This window comes from Heloderma suspectum, chromosome 1, assembly GCF_057233095.1.
Source record: "Heloderma suspectum isolate Gila_16-S chromosome 1, 16-S_ref, whole genome shotgun sequence".
In the NCBI taxonomy this organism is placed as follows: domain Eukaryota; kingdom Metazoa; phylum Chordata; class Lepidosauria; order Squamata; family Helodermatidae; genus Heloderma; species Heloderma suspectum.
In genome coordinates, this window is record NC_139458.1 from 245,598,325 (window position 1) to 245,606,425 (window position 8,101).

At 43.4% G+C, this 8,101-nt stretch overlaps 1 long non-coding RNA gene across 1 annotated transcript; it reads left to right on the forward strand.

Moving 5' to 3' along the window:
* Positions 1–1,602: 1,602 nt before the first annotated feature.
* LOC146358899 (uncharacterized) lies at positions 1,603–7,072 on the forward strand. Its single transcript, XR_014787132.1, has 3 exons — positions 1,603–1,662; positions 3,329–3,519; positions 6,295–7,072. It is a non-coding gene; the product is annotated as an uncharacterized LOC146358899 (long non-coding RNA).
* Positions 7,073–8,101: the final 1,029 nt, after the last annotated feature.

Below are 8,101 nucleotides of genomic sequence, written 5' to 3' on the forward strand. Positions count from 1 at the left end.
TCTTCCACCCAGCGCAGGGGGTCAGACACCAGGTTTCACTGCACACACACTTTCCCAGTCAGGGAAGCCCCACACACAGCGAAGCTGCACCAGCCGAGTCCCCTTCTCTCCTCCAACAGAGGAGCAGCAGGGACCCGGCCAGCTTAGCTTCACTCTGTATGGGGCTTCCCTGACTGGAAAAGCCCATATGCAGAGAAGCAGCAGTGCAAGGAAATCCCCACTGTCACCTCTGATATGAGATTGGTGGTAGAGGTGGGGATTCCTCTTCCTACCTCTTCTCCAACCCCTACTAGGGGCAGGGCCTGCAGAGGAGGCAGGGGTCGGAGTGCCAAGGGAACAGGGCACATTGAGATGGCACAACCCTCCATGGGCTGGGTGAGCCCCAGGGGCTGGAGGCTCTGCACCCCTGATGCAGAGGCTGATCTGCATCTTCAGAAATGCCTGGGGTAAATGCCTGTGTCAGGGGCATCCCCACATGACAAAGTCCCTGCATATAAAATGCAGGCATGTCAAGAAAGTGAGGCTAGAACTTTTCCATGGGACATGCTAGAACATTTCCAGCTGGGCATTTCCAGCTGTGGGTGTTTGGAGCAGGACTTTTTCTGTTCTGGCATCACAGTCGCCGAATACATGGCCAGTGGCGGCCCACCTGGCTGCATCTCTGATGCATTTTAGGAGATGGAGAAAGATCTCGCTGTTCTATCAAGTCTTTCCCATAAATTATTGACCAGGATTTTAAATTGGTTTCTGAATGTTGCAGAACATTCTAGGACTCTGACACTATTTCTTCCTAACTATTGAATGGTTTTAGTGTTTTTATTTTATTTTGCACGTTGCTTTAAATAATTCCTATGGAAAAAAGCTTAAAAGTTTGTCTAAAAGTTTGACAAAGAACAGCACAGCATGTGATAAACTTCTTGCTGGTCTGGCCTACTTTACAGCTGTGTTGAAAGTTCACCCATTTCACTTTTGGCTCCAAAAATAGAGCTGGGGGAGCAGTATATATATATATATATATAGAGAGAGAGAGAGAGAGAGAGAGAGTCTTTTTCTGAGTCTATTTGCTGCAATTATTTCCCTTGTCTGCTGCTACTTCTATGCTGCAATCCCCTTGATTAATGCTTCTTTGAACATCATGATGATGTTACAAAGCTATATAGCCAATCACTTTTGGTTATGTGCCGATATCACTGAAAACAAACAAAGCTAATTTGGTGTGAGGACAGTGCCTCCGAAACTGGATATAATGATTTCACTAAAGGCAAATGAAGTCTGTTCATTTCAGGCCAATGCTTCCTGAACAGCCAAATCATTTCAGAGCAGTCCATGAAGGGTTAATGCTTCTGACTAGGGCTGACTTCTCACTGAAGTGGTAAACCTGGGCTGTACCACTTCAGACTCGAAGGCAGAGGCAACATGATAGAATGCTCCTTTGTGCAAAAGATTCCCACCACTTAAAAAAGTAGATGTCAGGAAGAGGAGGTACAGCCTAATCTTCTCCTAGATATGTGAGTTTTTATGTATGAAAGGGTCTTCTTTTGTTTTTAGTGGCGTAGTATCCAGTCAAGTAATCCCCACCTGAAATCTAAAGTGGTGCAACCCAGACACAGATTTGCCACTCCAGGGAGAACTAGGCCTAGGTTAATTCCAGCTGACTAAACAGTAAGTCAAAACAGCCCACTCAAATGAAAGACATAGCATACTTACAAGAACTACATTAATGTGCAGTGCTGACATTTTGAGATCTGAGGTAGTGTCCCTGCTCCCTCTGCTGGCTACCGTACTTTGTCTGATTCTTGGGAACAGTGAGATTCAGGAGAATACTGTGGATTTGGCTTCAGCTGGTTTAGGATTCCAAGCTTACTTTAGAGTCTGTTCTTTCTTTCTTTCTTTCTTTCTTTCTTTCTTTCTTCTTTCCTTTCCTTCCTTTTTCTGTGGTATTTACTGACTCCTTCATGCATCACTTTATGTGTCTTGTTTGATAAAGCAGAATACAAATTTTAAAACAAATAATTACATTTATTTTGGTATTTTTGTCATGCCAATATTCTGGCATAGATCTCTTCAGGATGCTAACAAATAAAAACAACCATGATACCATTCAAAATGTAAAAACAAAACCACCCCTCACCCACCCTGCACTAAAATCGCAGTGCACATAACAACAATATAACAAGAGCAACTAAAATAGCTCTGGTAACGAACTTCTCAAAATTCAGTGCATTAATTTTCAGTCACATCTTGTAGATCTGGTAGTTTTGGTCTTGCAATTGATACACTTTTTAGTTCATTCAAATGATCAGACAGAAGGCAACTTCTTCCAGAATTCTTTTACGTTGAAAAAGAACACTAACCTTTAGTTCTTGGGTTTGGAAACAGCTGGAGATAGAACTCTCGCCTCGGCACAATCAGGGACCCTGATAAAGCACAGAGTTCTACTCGCGTTCAAGCACACACAAATAGAACTCCTCTTCAGGTTTTGCCGCTGATTGCATTCATTTATTTTTAAAGAATTATCACTCCTTTCCTCAAAAGACTTCATGGTCTCAGCCAACATTAATTAAAACAATAAAATATCATAAAAACTACAAAAACATAACAGCAACAGAGATTAAAGCAATAATCAAAATTATTGCTTTGTTCTTTTCAGGAAACATAGCACCAAGATTGGGCCAAAATGGGTTTGTTTTTTTCAAATGGTTTTTTTTCAACACTGCGTCTGATAAGTTAGTCTCTGGGAGGGGAAAGGGATGTTCAGAGAATTTGTGGCAGGGGGTGCAACCCCAGCATGGAAGTTGTGGGGAACTCCCTGCCCCCATGTATGTGCATTCTGTCAAATGTGTGAAAGTGGCAAATGGACAACAGCGTCCAGAGCCATCAGGAACGTTGACAAGTCTAAGCTTTGTTCCAGCATTCTCTTACCAAGCAGAGTCAATGCCCCACCCACTCCGTGCATGTTTCTGTCGCCCTGCACTTGGGTAGAGTAATAGTCGGAAGAGGGGAACCCCCTGTATTGATGGAGGCTCTCCAAGTGAGTCAGAACCCTGGTTTCCCAGGGTTCTTAATTGCATGGCAAGCCTCCATGGAATGGCACAGCGCAGGAGATTGGTGTCTGAAAAGCAACACTTGTTGCATTATACTAAGCAATCTTTTATCTCTAAAAGATACAAATGTTTGTACATAGTTTGTATACTTTGAGCCTCTCTTTAGATTTTGAAGTTTTTTATATGAATAGTAGTGAACGATTGTATCACTGATGTGGTATATATTATTGAACACAGGGAATATTTAAAGTCTATAGATGTTAATGTTGTATATGGTTTTTTAGATTTCCCTGAAGAAGGACCTGCATGTGGTTTGAAACGTGTTGGAACCTTTTTGTTTCATTGAAGAATACACCCTTTTTGTCTACCCTTTGCTTTTGGCTTTTTGGCATTCCTTGTGAGGATCCCCTTTTTGTTGGTTGTACAATGAAAGACAGGACACTCCTGGATACTCCTCAGCCACCTCATTAGCAAGGTAAGCACAAGAACCATGAACCCAACCCATGAGAATTTCCCCAAAATTTTCTTCTCCTTTGAATTTCTTTACAAAAGCAATTTCTTTGGAGCCTTGGCTTGTAATGGGACCAAGTGTAAACACATTATTTGGGGCCCTATCTGAATCAGTCCCCAGATAATTCACTTGAGGTGGACCTGGAGGGGGGGAGGTATCCCCACCAATACTCTCACACACAATGCCCACAAAAGCCAGTTAAAATAAAAAGAGTTTCTCTAGGGTCCAAAGTGAAGCTAGCATCTCTGGATCTATCCAAACAAAAACTGGCTCCTCCTGAAGCTTCAGGAATGATTGGAGATATGGAGGGACACAGAGCAACAGACAATAGGCCTATTCAGGCATTTCATGTATGGTTTTGATTAACGTGCAAGGAGGGAGAAAGAGGATGAGTAAGCCAGCTCTGTTTCCACCACCACTGTGCCACCACCGCCGTTCTCATTACCCGCTATGTGTTGAGGGTGACTATCTGCAGTGGGAAGCCCTTTGTATTCAGGGAAGCTCCTTATGTGATTTAAGATGCAATCCTGTGCATGTTCAGACAGGGAAAAAACCCTACAACTCCCAACATTCCCCAGCCAGCATGAGATGTAGGGCTTTTTCCTGACTCAACATGCGTAGGATTGCATGCTTAGAACCTGATTTTCCAGGGTCCCAACTCACGCGAGGAGCGTCCATGGATAGAAAAGGCTCCTCACTGCAGGCAGTTGCCCTCAACATACAAAGGGCAATAAGAACAATGTGGGGCGGGGGGGGGGGAGAACTAGTGTGCTTGTCCTTGATCTTTAGGCTGGCTGGGGAATGCTGGGAGTTGTAGGACTTTTTTCTGTCTAAACCTGCATAGGATTGTGCCCTAACTTAATTAACTTCTGGAGACCCTTCACATTTGATAACAAAACTATCAAAGAAACAAAATGAGCTGTTTTTGCTTTCACTGGCCAGCATAGTACCTTCTGTGCTGCAACACAAGAGGAAAAAATTAATAGAGAGCCATACCCACAAGTCCTTCATTGACTACAGACCAAATTATATAAGGTCCACAACCTTAGGGCATATATACATTTAACCTATATAAATTTATACTGTGTTTTAGAATACATTTTTAAGAATTTTCCTCCAAAAATATTATTTGTGATCATTAGACTTTGGTTAAAATACACCTGCCTTGGTTTCACTGGCCCACATTTCACATAGTCTTTATGCAGCTGCCTTCTTTGGCTTTCACATGGGGGGTGGTATTATTTCATGATGTAGTGTGGAGTTAAGACTACTATGCTGACCTCTTCAACTTTTGCATGAATTTATTTGTTGTCATTTACGTTGTGCTAACGTCAGGTGTTAGTTCTGTTTTTATCAGCAAAAAACAGTGGTAAAATACTTTTTTTATATAGTAGGTATACTAATAACACTAGCTGAAATATATGGACAAGCGTTACCTGGTAATGCATACTACTGCCTTATGGTACTGGATTATTTATATAATCCTGTAGTGGACACCACACAATTTCACTCAGGTCTATAATTGGCTTTCTTGCCAGTTCTGACTTTATCTCTCTCTTATCTCTCTCTCACTCTCTCTCTCTGTCTCTCTGTCTCTCTCGCCTTACTAGAATGAAATGAAAATTATTCTATTTTTGGAGGCTATTTTGGCCCACACAACTTTTTTCCAGTCACTGCAGGAGGTTTGGGCTCCACACTGCCCTGCAGGATCGAGGAGAATAGTATGTGACTAGATATCATAAGTGAGATTCAATGGAAGATGAACATGTATCCCTTTACCTCCTCATTTCCAACAGCATTAAATTCTCTGGTTATTTATTTTACTTATTTTTAAAAAATATGACCCATTTTTCATTATGGAATCATCTCAAAGCAGAGTACAAAGCCAATCAAACATAGTAAAACTGTACAAACATAAACCAATAAAACAGGAGATAACAAAAACCCAGATAAGTAACAGTTTACAAGATGCAGCAACACAGATTTGATCAAAACCCTGGGAGAATAAATATGTCATTAGTTGGCACTGAAAGCTTACAAGACTCAGTGCTGACCATGTGTGAGGAGGGAAGGAGTTCCACAGTCAGGGTGCCTGTATCAAGAACAGGGTTGCTTATTAGTTATCATCACAACTTCTTGCAAAGGAGTGACCGACACAAACAGCAGATGAGATTACCATAGCGTGGTAGACTGCAGATTGGATGGACCCCCCAATCAATCAAGCCCTTAAAGAATTCTGTTCTAACACTCACAAACTCTTGAGGGGGCTTCGAACATTCAAAATGAATACTCAACGTGCCCAGTTCCCTCCACACCTCCTGCTAGCCTGCCCCCCTTCGTAAGGCAAAAAAAAAATCTCCTTGCCAAAAAGGTGAATATAGCAGTGGAGGGTTCCCTTGAAGAGGGGAGTTCCCTATGGGAACCAGATGTAAGTAAAGCATGCTGTTCATGCAGTGACTTTGGCAGTATCTTTTTTCACTGGGAATCATGGGGGCTGAACAAATGTAGGTCCCCCATTGGCTGTTAGTGCCATTTTTTGAAGGAGTCCTCTGCCACCTACTAGACTGACCTTCTTCTTCAAGGAGATGGGGAACAGGTTAGCAAGCTGTGGAGGAAATCTGAATGTGAGCAGAATTGAGGTAGGAGGCATGCTCATAGCAGGCTGGGCCTGCCTCAGTTCTGCTTGCTAGAATTTGAACAGGGGCGCTTTCATGATCAAGCCTTATCTCTTTCCAACAGTGGGCAGCCATCAGGAAGCTGACAAACAGGACATGACAGCCACGGATGTTTGTTTCCTGAATCTGAAATGAAAGTTCCATTTAGCTATCTCGGCCAATATCAGCTGATAGACCTATCCTTCATGTCTAATCTTGTTGTTTTTTTTGTAGTCATCTATGCTCTGTTTTCACTTTTTATGGGTCCTGGCCAAGAGACACCAGCACAGCCCTCTTCTCTATGGCTGACCTCCACAGTAAATGCCTCCAGTTCAGAAGCTGAGTCTGAAGTTGTTTTCTCGCAGCACCGGTTATCTGTTGCCAGAGATGAAAGTGAAACAAAGGTTTTGCAGGAGGTGTTGTATTCCAAGTTTGTTTTTGTAATAAAAGAAAATAAAAAAGTGGTCCCTGTGTAAGTCACAGCTGAAAAGCCCCAATGGAGGAAGTCAGTGTTTTGAGAGAAATATGGAACTGACCTGTACCAAACCTTTCACAAGACTGTGTCATACATAATGTCAGAGTCTGTTAGCAATAGATTTGTGGAGCATGTGTTCTCCATACTGGGAAATATTAAGACAAATGGTACAGTGTTGATGTACTAAAGGCAGAGCATCAATGCAAATTAAATGTCAGCATGTCCTCCATGACTATTTGAGCCAGAAACCAGAGTTACTTCATCCAGGAAAAATATGTATTTAAAGTCAAAACTGAAATGATATAGTGTGTAAAATTGTTGCATGATTTGGCACAGCTTTGTTTTTTATAGTTTAAAAACATGAGTGGCAATTAAAAACTCAGGGCATGATCCAGATGTCTCTTTTGGCCTTGATCCCCTCTCTGGCTCAGAGGAGAACTCAGAGGGGGATGAGGCTTCATCCAGTAATCCATCATCTGCTACTCTGGGGTCTTCCAGGCCAGTGGACATGGCTTTGCCAGACTCCTCGGACTCAGAGGTTACCGCTCTGATGCAGTCCTCACCACTACCATGCCATAGGAACCAGTGGCTACAGAATGGTCTTTAAGAAGCAGAAGGCTGCTCAGAGGGAATGGGGTTAACAGCAGGTCCAGGCTAGCCAGCCTTCGGAAGGCTTCAGAAGGCTTCAGTAAGCTTCTGCATGCTGCTGAGGCAGCTGCTCTTCTTGAGTGAATTCCAGCCAAAACCTGCCACAGTGATCTGTCCAGGGTCCTGTTACCCTTGCCTATTGGATGAGACCTTGCCACATTGGATGGTATTTTACCAGAGGTAATCCAACCCTTCTAGTACCATGTCTGCAACCCAGTTTCCCCTGGGCGCCCTAAGATGGGCTAGGACAGGAAACCCCCTCCCCCAGAGACATGGAGGGAACAGACCACAATTGTGTGGTGGACAGGAAACTAGGAGCAAGATGGCTTGGGCTAGACGCACAAGGCCAGAATAGGAATTCCACTGCAGGAAATCCCCTTCTCCTCCCTGCCTCCACTCTCTACCCCACTGCCAGTCATATTCACATAACTCCCCTCTCCTACTGAGTCACATACCTGGCCTCAGGCAGGAAGATGAAAGGAAACCCCTGCAATGGCTCATAAGAACATAAGAACAGCCCTGCTGGATCAGTCCAAGGGTCCATCTAGTCCAGCATTCTGTTCACACAGTGGCCAACCAGCTGTTGACCAGGAACCCACAAGCAGGACACCACAACCACGAGCATAACATCCTTCACAGTCTTCTCCTTCTTTCCAGGCTTCTGGGCAGGGTATGGCATGTGGGTAACACCTCAATCATGTTTAAGCCTGGTATTTGGGAGAACCTGGTGCCAAAAGGTGGCAACCCTTCATTAACCATGGGGCAAAAG